Source organism: Bombus pascuorum, chromosome 2 (assembly GCF_905332965.1).
Source record: "Bombus pascuorum chromosome 2, iyBomPasc1.1, whole genome shotgun sequence".
Lineage (NCBI taxonomy): Eukaryota > Metazoa > Arthropoda > Insecta > Hymenoptera > Apidae > Bombus > Bombus pascuorum.
In genome coordinates, this window is record NC_083489.1 from 5865100 (window position 1) to 5877713 (window position 12614).

A 12614-nucleotide genomic window follows, 5' to 3' on the forward strand; every position below is an offset into this window, starting at 1 on the left:
TTCGTTACAATGATTCAATAAATTCATAGAATCTCACTATAAGCAACCAATTAAAAAATACAAAATCATATAATATTATCTTATTTAAATGTATCGATATATGTATGTATTATATGTATGCTGTTAAGAGTTAAACAATCTTTAGTTTGTGATTTTTTGTCATAATCGAATGTTTTAAGCTTAAAAGTATACGTGTTCGAAGCGACTCGTTTGAAAAAATTATATATATTTTAATTTGTTTTGAAAAATATTCTCTGGCTTGTGAATGGAAGTAAGCGTAACATCGAGTAAAAGTATACATCATAATGCGAATACTCAGTTTTAAAGCAATGCACGTCTTTATAAAGTATAATTCCATTTATCACGGTGTTGATAAAGGAACTGGCATACTTTTATTCAAAGGTGTATCATTATACCTTCTAGAAATTTCTTTCCTCGCATGTTAAAAATTGCTAAAACAGGTTGCGATTATAGACCGGTTTCAGAAATTGAGGACGTCTGGATTTAAGAAATCATTCCAAAATTTCTGACGCCTCTGTCTACATTCTTACTTTTTTGAGAATTTTTGAGTGAAGTATTCGAACAAAAACATGTTCCAAATGTTATGTTATCTAAATGAAGTAACATAATAATAATATATATAATATATAATATATAAGTAATATAATAATAATTGTAACACCAAAGCTGCAATTTAATATATTTTACAAGCTTGGAAAAATGTATGAAAGAAATTTTCTTTAAATAGATGAATTTCAACTTCCATCAAGTCCGACGAAAAATTGTTATGGCCTTTTTGATACAATGAATTTATGTATGTGATAAATGTATCGTTTTAGCTCCCTATAACAAAAATACTTCTATGTTTCATGACCTTATAGAGGATTAAGTATAATAAAATGTATTACACTCAACAATCTCTTCTTAACTTGTACTCAGATCTTATACACGTATCGTAACTTTACAATTCAATCTTCCTGTTTGTAAGGTACAGCCAATTAAATAATTTCGTGCATCTGAGTGATTTACAAACGTTTCTTACTTCATTATAATTTCGTAAAAAAATCTTTCGTGAAAAAGATAATAATCTGTAAATGAAATATAGTGAATGAAGTGAAACTTCCCACATTAAATTTGCAAATTTATGATGTAAAACAAATGTATACGTCAGTGCACGTCATAGTTAACATTTTCGATATCATCTGTACGACACTTATAATACAATTTATCATAAATAAAATAAATAACAACTAAAATGAAGGAAAAATCCGCTTATATATTGTATTTGCAGTACAACAACCATAAGTAAAATGTACTGTTACGAAACAGAAATTTTTCTAAAAAGGAGCCAGATTTTATGCTAAACCTAACACGATTTTCAATTCAGAAACTCGAAACGATTCCTAAAATTTGAAACATTTACCAAGGAAATTCCTCGTCAAACGCTCAAGCTCCGATCTCCAAAATTTCTAACTTTATTGCATTCCTAGATCCAAAACTACTGGCGAAATCACATTCTCTCAGAGTTTCTCTAAAAACGTCGTCAAATCTTGCGAAATTCGCAACACTTTGCAAAATTCCGTGTATCAATAAAAATCAACCATCTCTCCCGATCGAAGAAATGATCAAACAGAGGTGGATAAAAAATGGAAGAGCATCTGGTCTGAAATCACGAACGGGGAGATGGAGCGACGGTCGTTTGGCGCGAGGATCGTCCAACAGGTGTCTTCGTGTAAAAGCACTTTCGATCTTAACAGTTACCTCTCTCTCCTCTAGAAGCCGGTCGTACCACTTCTCCGTAGCTTGTTCCTCTCCCACGGCCAGCCACGATGTCAGAGACCTTTGCCCCAATTCACTTTTCTCTTTCTCCGCCGCGAAGGTTAGCCTCGAATCGCCTTATCGGTTTCATTTCCCCGCTTCGTCGTCCCACACCTTTCGCTCTCCTTCCTTTTTCCTCCCTCTAGAACTGCTCGCGATTCGCTCGACGATTACTCGCCTCGTTTCCCAAGATTCGATCACTGTTACCTCGCGCTTTAACGTCAACCGTATCGATCACTGTTTATAGAGACCTCCTGTTGCTTTTAATCCTTCCGATTTATCGATTTGTTTCGATTTATGCTCGCGACACGATCGTTCCTTTCTCTTTCTGCTCTTCTGTTTTTAAAATGAGAGTAGACGCTCGGTTTTGAGCATGGCTGCTCTACGACGTTCTCCACGCGCGTTTGACGCGCCCGTTCGCGATTCTGACTCTTTGGTTAACCGATTCACGCGACACGCGCGGATTACGCGCGAAACTTACTTCCAGATCATGTTATCCATGATCTATGCTTACTCATAGTAGATGGAAAGGATTTAGCGAGGTTGTGAAATCAGTCAAAGCTTACGACCTTCGATGATCGTACGAATCAATATTTAGATGAGACACACTGCCGGAGGATAAGTATGGAGATAGTAGCTGATATTTAATGCAAATTGCATTCTTTTCGTCGCTTTTATTTAAATATTTTCTTACAATTCTGTTATTTCATTCGTCTCATACGTGTCTTATGATGTAAAGTACCAAATAGGGTAAGATTTGTTAGAATTTTTCAATACATGTAGGTGTCGTAATATCCGTGATCGACAATGTATTTATAGTTCTCGAAATTTCGATTGCGTTTTTAATAGTATTTCGCGCATTGTTCCCATGTTTCGTAAACATTCCAGCTCGTTTTGTTCAGGGCAGGTCTGACGTTTCACGCGTCAGCAGAAATTTTAGTTGAAAAGCTTGCCTTGAAATAATGAACCGAAATGTTCATGAAACTTTGGTACAAAGCGTAGCGTATTATCGAAAACACGATTTACAATAAATCCAGTGAACCACAAATGTGCCGGTATGACAAACACCGTGAACATCTTTCAAGAGAGGAAGCCCGTTATCTAATCAAAATACAAGTGTTACTAAAATAACAGATCACAGATTCTCCTAAAAAAGAGTAAGTAAAACCGGTAGAATAACAATATTTTTATATGAAACCTCTTTTTTTGAGTAAATTTATTCTGCGGAGATACGTGGTGATTTACAACTGTAAATTCTTCTATTAATTTATGATTTTTTCAATTCTCCTTTATAATGGATTTTCTATCCAGTCGTTCTCTGTATCTGACGATTAGACTGCGCGTCTAAAAATTATAAAATTATAAAATTATAAAATTATAAAATTATAAAATTATAAAATTTCATAATTTGTTGGTTTTACGAATAAATTTTCATACATCTATGAATGCAATTAAAGAAGTGGAACCTAAGCAAAGATTTGTTTCGACTATTAAATATTGTAACAAATACTTTAACCTGAATATTCCATACGTATATTTTTACATATTATGCAATGCAAAAATGTTCATAATCAACTGATGATAGTATGTATGTGAAACTATCATTCACATATGTACCCCAAAAATCGATTTCATCGACCTTTCACGAAACTCATCAAAGAACAAACCGTTCCAAGGGCAATCGTCTCTCGAGAGATTCTCAGAATGAGCGACTTCCAGAGGCAGAAGGAGGAAGTACTTATTTGGCGGGAGCACGGCCACGTAAAGGCACGTGATAAATTTTCCCTCGTTAATACTTGGACGTGGTTGGATCGGCCGAAGTTGCAGGAAAGAAAGATTTTGCCCGGAAAAGGTGAGCTCGCCGGGAAAATGGAAAGTCGGAAAGTACAGTCGCTTCGGCCTCCTAGTCATTCCTAGGTTTCATAGACGGTCGCGGCCAACCGAGAAGAAGAGGCCAGCAACCACGATACCCAACGAAGATCATTACCTGCTGATTGCCTCGCTACTTTCCATTTAATCGCCCGAAACCATACACGTGCATCGATCCACACGCGCCTGTTCGTGGCTGCCTGCTCGATCACGTATTTGACTCGTCTATACGCGCGTCCCGTAATTTATCGCGCGCAACTTACTTCAAAAATTCGCCTGGACGTGGTCTTCGATAGGGAATAATCGATGCACGTTGTTTTTGAAATCATCGATGAGAACGATTATTTCTGCTGCTATTCATTGTATCTTCGTATTAGATAATTTCACGAGTAATATCGTCTCGTGTGAAAAGTACAAGATGATAAAATATGGGAAAGTTCAAATATGGGAAAGGAAAATTTGAAAATTCGAGGAACTAACAAAAATTGAAAACTGAGAACAAACACGGTTTTCTTATCGCCTTTCAGGCAAATAAATCTACAAACGAGTGTTCCAGAAGCACGGCACGAGTATAAATGTACACGTAACAATGTATGTATATCAACAAACAAAATATCATTTTCCTTTCGTAACGCGTAAAAGAAGCAGGAGATAACGACAGACAGGTGCTCGTGCACGTATAAATTCACGTGCACTTCACGTCGCATAGTGTGCACTGCACACGTGTACAAGGTGATATACACGGAGAAAGGTACTTACGCGGGACGTCATCGTTAATTCTGCCGAATGACAACGTGATACCCTCAGATAATCCTCTTATCGTTTGCCTAAATCGTGTGTACAGAGTAGAGTAACCGACAGAGAAGATATACCGATCACAAGCTTCATTTTACGTGGTCATCGCGTTTAATGGACCGATACGAGGTTTACACTTGAAAAAGTTATGCGAATAAAATGGACTCGAGGAATCAATTTCTTTTTTCCTCACGAAAGTCTGTGCATATATTTTACTTTCGTTCAGATTAAGATTTTGGACGTTGGAATGCTTTTAAGCGTTTTGTGCCAGTAACTTATTTCATCCTGTAATTGAGGAATTTTTATCTCCGAGAAGTATCATAAATATAATCTTTGCTCTGCTTTGAAATTTCTCTTTATTCAACTTTCGATGAGTTATTGGCGATTTAATTGAATATAATAATAGATATTGCAGATGGGATTTTCATGATGGAAAATTTCTGTCAATACAGCCTGTTAATATTATAGAAGCGAATAAAAAGTCTTTTAAACGTATTGAAGTATATTTTTATAGAATGTTCGTTTGATCGGTACTTGCTGTCAGTTCAGTCGCTTAATATCATGAACTCGTAGTTATATATACGTCTTTTTTGCTCTTCGTTTTGAATGTCCATTTAAATATAGCATTCCATGAAAGAATAGTAATTTTTCTATAGTAGAATTACTATATTAAGTACTATACAGGATCCTATCGATGATTTACTTTACTTTTGTCTAGTCCGAAACAAACCAAAGATTAAGTTCACTTTACAATTTTTCAAACTCGATTTTGTCAGAAACGAAGCGTCATATAAAAAAAATTTCTTCTACACGTTCTTATTTTTTAACAGGGAATCGCTTTATGGCTGCTTATACGTGTCATTCGAACACACCATGTATATTTTCAGTTTTGTTTCAACCCTTATCGAGACGATCATATTAATAGTCGAGTCTCGCAACAGTGTCGATGAAATTTCCAAATGTTTCGTGTAACATAATAAAACATATCAACGAGTGTGCGAATACTTTCCTAAGCCTGTATACATATATGCACACATTCTTTTCTCATATTTCTTCGAATCAAACGCAAATCACATTCATTAATCGCATCATTGAATTGCGAAAATTTTCATTCGTCTCAATTTTCCCAGAAAACTGAACCTCTCTCAGAAATCACATTCAAAGAATTCATAGTAATAACTCGTTATATCCACTGGCTCGATCACATCGATTGTCATTTCACTGGTTGTAACGCTCGGTAATTACACTGTCAGCGTGCATACGAAATTGAGTTCGCGTTCCCTCGCGGGGAGCTTTCATTATCGGTCCAGTCCGGCTTTCCTTGATCGAATTACGCAAACGAGAGCTCGAGCACACGGTTCGAAAGCGGCCTGAAACTCTTGAACCGCCACGATTTTCGTCGATCCTCCACGCTTGACAGCGAGTAGACACATTAACGATCCTGTCGGATGCATATCAAGCTCCGTTGACGGCGGACAACATCGTAAAAGATTGTCAGATTATAGACTGAAGAATCGGCTTCTCTTTCTTCTTTAATCTCTCTTTAATTACGCATTCTGTGCATTTATTATTTTGTAAGAATTAACATGTTTATTTTTTTTATAGGAATTATGAAATAATAAATGCACGGTAATCTTTACAAGAAGTGTCGCTGTGATGATTAAACTGCGTACGTGTGCGTAATATACAAAAATATGTAAAATATCCAAAGTGAAGTAATTTTTATGATTATTGATGCTTAAAACAAATATATATTTAAATTTTATTTCTTTAGTTTTGTTTACGAAAATATAAGTTTTCATAAAAATCCGCTGTCCAATGATGTTGATTATTTGATAATTATTGTAATAACTCAGTGATGTAGGGTGAAAAGTGGTACACGTGAGAAAATTTTTAGTTTGAGGAACTGTACGTGAAGTTAACTGCGATAGAGAAATCTCTATTACTCAAACATTGACATAGATATAGAAAAAGAATGAATGTTTTATTTTTCTAAATGTAATACTATAACTCATGTACTTTTGCATTTATGTATATACATCTTTATACGTATGTTTTTACATATTACACTTGTCAAAAATGTGTAAATATCTGCAGTCTGCGCATTACTGTACAATTTACAAAAATTTGGAAATTGGTAAGAAAATACTCCAAATATAAATATGGAATATTATGCATTGTTTTCTCTATTTATCTCGCTTTCGGTAGAAGATACAACTGTATCATTTTTTCACTGAATATCTGAATTAGTACTGTATAGTAAACGATAGAAGACTTTCAGTAGAAATATTGCATGTAAAGCTGTTTATAAATATTTTATTTTATACGTGAAGCTTTTAAACTCAAGGTTTTTAACATTGAAATTTAATATTTGCAGCTTTCTAGAAAGTTTAAATTTCATATTTTCACTAAAAGGTACGAGAACAACCCTTTCACATAGTTAAATTTTTCGTTAAAAAAATTTCTATTGAGACCAGAACTTTTTAAACAAACTTTATAGAACCCTGGAGGTCTGGTAATGAGAAATAAAAAAAAATAAGAGATCATAATCGAATGAATTTTACTTTTATCACATTCTAATTTATCATTATTTATTTTCTCATAAAATTAATATAAGAAATAATAATTATTATATATGTACAATAAATATAATTGTGATTTATTTTATCACAGCATTAGGCGAATTATTTTAACTGACTTTCATTCGCGATACACATCGACACAGTTCCCTTTGTAACGATTATGATACGTACGCATGTATACCTTAAACGTCTTCCTGACGTGTCATGTTATCGAGACAGTCCAGAACAGGTCGGAGATGAGTCAAATTTTATCTTTCCCCTGTTCGTCGTAGCATGTTACGTCGAGATTTACATAATCGATCGGACAATGGCATCCTGGTTTCACCTTGAGATGCGAGAAACTGAGGGATGATAAGAATAGAAAAGGAAGAGGAGTGAATATTCATGAAGTGGTTGATTGTTATGTCTAAAGGAGTATTGGCAAGAAGAACAGAATACGTATTCATTAATTAAAATTATTTTAGTATCGTGTTCCTTTTCTCAAAGTCTGTTATGTTGGAAATTGGCTTGATTTGTAATCTATAACTTCAATATAAATGCTACTATTTCATTTCATCGTTGTCTTCTTTTATCAATTAGACTCGTTGATGGCAGAATTCGTTTCATTATTTCGAGTGCATATTATAGTAATCAAATATCAAAATATATCGTTCATACCTTAAATTGCTTGTAAGTATTGTTAATTATTATTTTCAATAATTTAGATTGCTTATGTGACGTAAGGGTCAACGAATCCAAAAATTAATTAAATGAACTTACGTAGTTTAAAGATTAATGCCTATGTATGTTTAACAAATTGCAATATTTTATTTGTAATATTAACATTTGAAGCGTTTAAATTTGAAGCCTTTAAAAATTTTATGTTTTGAGGACCTGCTTCACTTAGATGATAAATTATATACAGCAAAACTGGTACTATTATGACCAATAACTAATTATTTATGAATTTAATAACAGTTTGATAAATTTTTCAAAATCTGAAATTGAACTTTGAACTTCTTTTTACATTGATAAAACTATTCTATAAACAAATGTGTAACATCACAACGTGTCTATAAATACATCACTTAAGTTCTCTTCACAATTAAATATTACATATATAAATTAATTAATTTTTGAATTCATTTTATCCTGAACTATGATTTGTCTAACAAATTTCTACATAGGAAACATTTTGTGCACATAATAGGCACAAGCTACGCAAGTATACGTGTAGCTCTATTTTACTAATCAAAATTTACGCTTGAAAATGGAAAAGGAAAAAAAAGGAGAAACGACTTGACAAGCTAATATAACTATCTTATGCATACCTCTAATTTTCTGCTCGACGTATTATAAGACACTTAAATGTCTCGTATGATGAAAATTGCAACGATTTAATTTCCGCTGCGATTAATTATCGCAACACCTTAACGAATTTAATCTTACATTGCTCTGTTAATTATAGGATAATATATGCATTGCATGACAACTGAAATATGTTGCCACTGCAACATGTTCCTTTGCAATCGTAACACTCATTACTCCAACTTATTTGCATATTATATTCCAAAAATTATTCAAGTATTAAAGTGGACGATAGGCGTTGGAAACAAATTTGACCGGCAATATCATTTTTCATCGTGTCGAGGAAACAACTTTCCTCGTATAGTTGAAAATTATCGCAAGCCATGAAAGTCGAACACGAACCAATGACTTTGACATTAGAAAATATTAGCATTTATATATCGCATTATCATAATGGGATAATTTGCATTAATTTCTGTTGAAGATTCTAATTTTTTTAAAATAGTAATTTTAATTTAAAAATAGTAATTATTATGAGTCATTAAGGACTCAAACCGAAATGAAAAGCAGGTAGAAATTGAAAAGCAAATATTGAATTTTGGCAATAATAGAAGTAAATTTTGGTAGATACGTATATGGTTTACAAAACATGAATAAATGGCGAGTATTTAAAGGAGAAAAAGTATCAGTAGTATAATACATATATATTATATTTAATTTTTTCAACAATTTATATTTTGCTGCAGAATACAAACGAGACTTTTGTATCAGCAGAATCTCGTGCAAAAATGAATCAAAAGCGGGTAGAATATTTGTTTTCTCTTGAACTTTTTACATAATCTCTTTCACGCACCAGACCCAATTTGTGATGGTAACGTAACGATATGGAGTAATTAAAAGCTTGATATTTTGCAATTACTCTTTACGTAATCGCGAATCAAGAATGACATTAATGGAATTAAATTAGAGCTTCAATCTTGATTCTCGTTTATTCTTGCAAAATTTTTTATTAATTCGTTATATACGTAATATAATTTGAACGACAATATGCAGTATAATTTATGTAATAACTGGAATAAATTAATTTTCTCTTTCGTCCTTCAAAGCAAAATAAAATTGCACAATTAACTCATTAAAGCGGTCAGATTATGCATCTAGATAGAAATACTAAATTGAATAGAAAGTTTTTCTATAGGATGTCATAATTGCAAGTTTATTTTTAATTAACCGAAAAGGAAGTCTTTAAGAGAAATATTTGCATGTTTTCTGATGTCAGAAAGAAAGGAAATTAAACTGCCAAGTTATGGAAATTCTTTTTTTTATGTTCTTTACGTTTCTTTCTGTATGTTTATCTAGTTATTTAGTAACACCCGATTATAATCTATTTACATCATCGTAAGAATCATCCGTATAAAAAAATTCAAGATTTATGATGAAACGAGCAATTGGTGAAAATTGTTCCGCATTGAAGTAACAAAATTTTTATGAAAAAGAAATTGAGGAGCCTGTAAAGCGTTGGAAGATTATATTACAATAGAAACTAAAGGAGACTGAATTACTGGTTATAATATTACGTTCATTCTTCAAATACAAAACAGCCATATCAAATATCATAAAAGCACGAAGGTATTTCATTCAACCAAATAATTTCTCGTTTTGTAACAATAAAACGCGTCGGTTCCAAGATTGAAAGCGTTAAATCGGGTTGACTCATTCAAATGGATATCATGAACTATTCTCGAGATAGTTTCCGTTGAATTTACATTTATTGGAAATTTAATATCCGAATAATGACTTTGTATACAATGACAAATAGCCCCATTAACTTTTTGTTTCTTTTTTCCCATATTTATTCCTCATCTCCTGCCTTGTAACGAACAAGAACAAATTGCGCATGTTTAACACGCAGATCGCGAACATCGACGAGATTACCTAATACAATTAAATTTACATACGAACCCTCTTTAGTCTCCGTGTCTTGGAACTTGTTTCAAGCTGGCATAATTTTCAACGGAGAGATTTCAATCTACCGTCATAACAGTGACGAATATTACGTGACACTTAAAACGTATGTTCTCGCCACAAGTCATTAAACTGTTAAGGCAGTATGTTACGAGTACATTTATCAACATGAATTTTTGGTTTATAGGCAAGTTATGGAGAAAGTGTATTGATTGATCGAGTTAGTTGTACTTAATTATTGGTTTATTTCGTTACGGTGTCAACAGTGAATATAAAGTTATAAATATATTACATGTTGTATGAAACAGTGTAGAATTTAATTACCACTGCTACGATATTAGGTCATCGTGATTGTATTAATAAAATTTGAAACTTTAAAATTATACATATAAGGTACAAGATATTTATTGCAAAAATACATATACATATTTCGCAAAGATGATAAAAATATTTAAATGGTCAATTATCCATTACCCTAAAAAAGCTCAATTTTTGATAGGACTATTTTTAATGTTTTTTATATATCTGAGATAACTATTCATGTTATGTACTAATCTTTTTATCAACTACAGTCGAGGACAAGGATAAGTGTACAGGTAGCGGAAGTAGGTATCAATAAAGTTTAATCTGGTACTAAAGCTTTAACTAGTACCAAGTGTTAGTACATAGATTGTTTATTAAACGATTGAAATTGACATTTACATTTTTGTGTAAACAAATTAACGAAATTTCGTTCATACCTATTTCCATTATTTTGTCCACTTATTCTTGTGCACGATTGTAAATGTTTGCATAAAAAATGCAGTAAATATCTCGTTAAGTTAAAAATTCATACAATCTTCCTCCCACACGACGCGATGGTAGGATATCCAAAAACAAAAAGAAGGATTAATTTCATATCGTATCATATCAGATTCGATCGCGTAAAAAAGAAGAAGCCTTGTCAACTTTCTTCCCATGCTTTCGCAGCTCATCATCATCATTCGCACAACAGAAATGCGTCTGCGTGCATCGACGTTCGAGCACGCATCTCGTGCCGTTTCTCGAAACCTGTCAGAAGTTAAACGTAATCGCGTGGCGGATGCACGAATTCAACGTCGAAATAATAATCACACCATGTGAGACGCAGTCACGGTGTAGCCCCATGGTTCGATTTCGCAATTCCACGAGCGTAAAGTGGACCCACTGGACCGGTGGTCAACCGCGAATGGCCAAGCATACAGACACACGGTCTTTCTTGCGCACACCTTTCACAGACCTCCTTGTCCTGCCACGTCCTGTTTTCGTCCTGGCCAACTTGCCTTATCGGCTGTCCGCCTTTGCTGGTTCTCCGATCGCCATTCGCGTCCAGCTCTCGCTCTCCTTGCACGGGCCGCGATAAAACGAAGGTTTTAGCCGCTGCCCGATTCAAGGCCAACCCCTGGACCCCTCTTGGTTACGACCTAAATTATAATTAAACTTATCTGCTACCCAGCACACGGTAATGAGAAAGGACAAGAAAGTAGTATACAACGAAGGGGATTTCTCCAGGAGAATCGACTGAATTCGAGATCGGGCGACACCCACGCGATGTTTCAGGATTTTTTCGTGATCGAAAGGAGGATCGTTCGTTGATAGGATCTGAGTTAGAGGTATTTTGTACCGACGACAAGGGGATTGGTAAATTTTCTGTAAATGAGCATTCGGTGTTGCGTGTAGCTGGAATTGATCGTTGGTGGGTGAATTGTGCAGAGGAACGAGTGAATGCGTGTTTTTATGCGAAGTCTCTTTAGGATTTACGTTGTAAATGGATTTCAATTTATGGTATTTGTTGTATTCGTTGAAGGATTTTCAAGTTGCGTGGTTTTAATAGTCGTGAAATTCAATGTCGCAGTGAATATCATATTATATTGTGTGCTGTTGGCGTCTATGAAAATCGAAATTGTATGGTAAGTGTAGATAAATAATCGGAATTCTTTCTGTTTCTCAGATGAAAGAATCATACTTGATTGTAGTTTCTCATTTTAATTTAACGACTGGCAAATTACTATAAACAGACTTCTTGACAGTAATATAATAATGGTTGATAAGATCTGAGTTAGAGGCATTTTATACAGACGTTTTATACTGACAGCTGGGGGATTAGCAAATTCTGCAAATGAGCATTTCGTGTTGCGCGTACCTGGAGTTGATCGTCGTTGGCTGAATTGTGTAGAGGAACATATGTTTTTACGTTTCTTGAAATCGTTTTAGAATTTACGTAGCTTTAAATTTTTAATATTTGTTGTATTTGTTGAATGGTTTTCAGATACTATGGTTTTA

The 12614-nt window shown here is 33.8% G+C and overlaps 1 protein-coding gene and 1 long non-coding RNA gene across 5 annotated transcripts in view; one reads left to right on the top strand and one right to left on the bottom strand.

Moving 5' to 3' along the window:
* The window catches only part of LOC132904702 (class A basic helix-loop-helix protein 15-like), a 379017-nt gene that overhangs the window by 255701 nt on the left and 110702 nt on the right, over positions 1-12614 (bottom strand). For 3 of the 4 annotated variants that reach the window (XM_060955413.1, XM_060955412.1, XM_060955410.1), the window contains exon 1: positions 1762-2220. The exons of the other annotated variant lie outside the window; for it this stretch is intronic. The gene's annotated coding sequence lies outside the window, so the exon portion shown is untranslated. Of the gene's footprint in view, positions 1-1761; positions 2221-12614 lie in introns of those variants that run through there. 4 annotated transcript variants of the gene reach the window in all.
* LOC132904714 (uncharacterized) overlaps positions 1-12614 on the top strand; it is a 285247-nt gene that overhangs the window by 205784 nt on the left and 66849 nt on the right. The window lies entirely within an intron of this gene.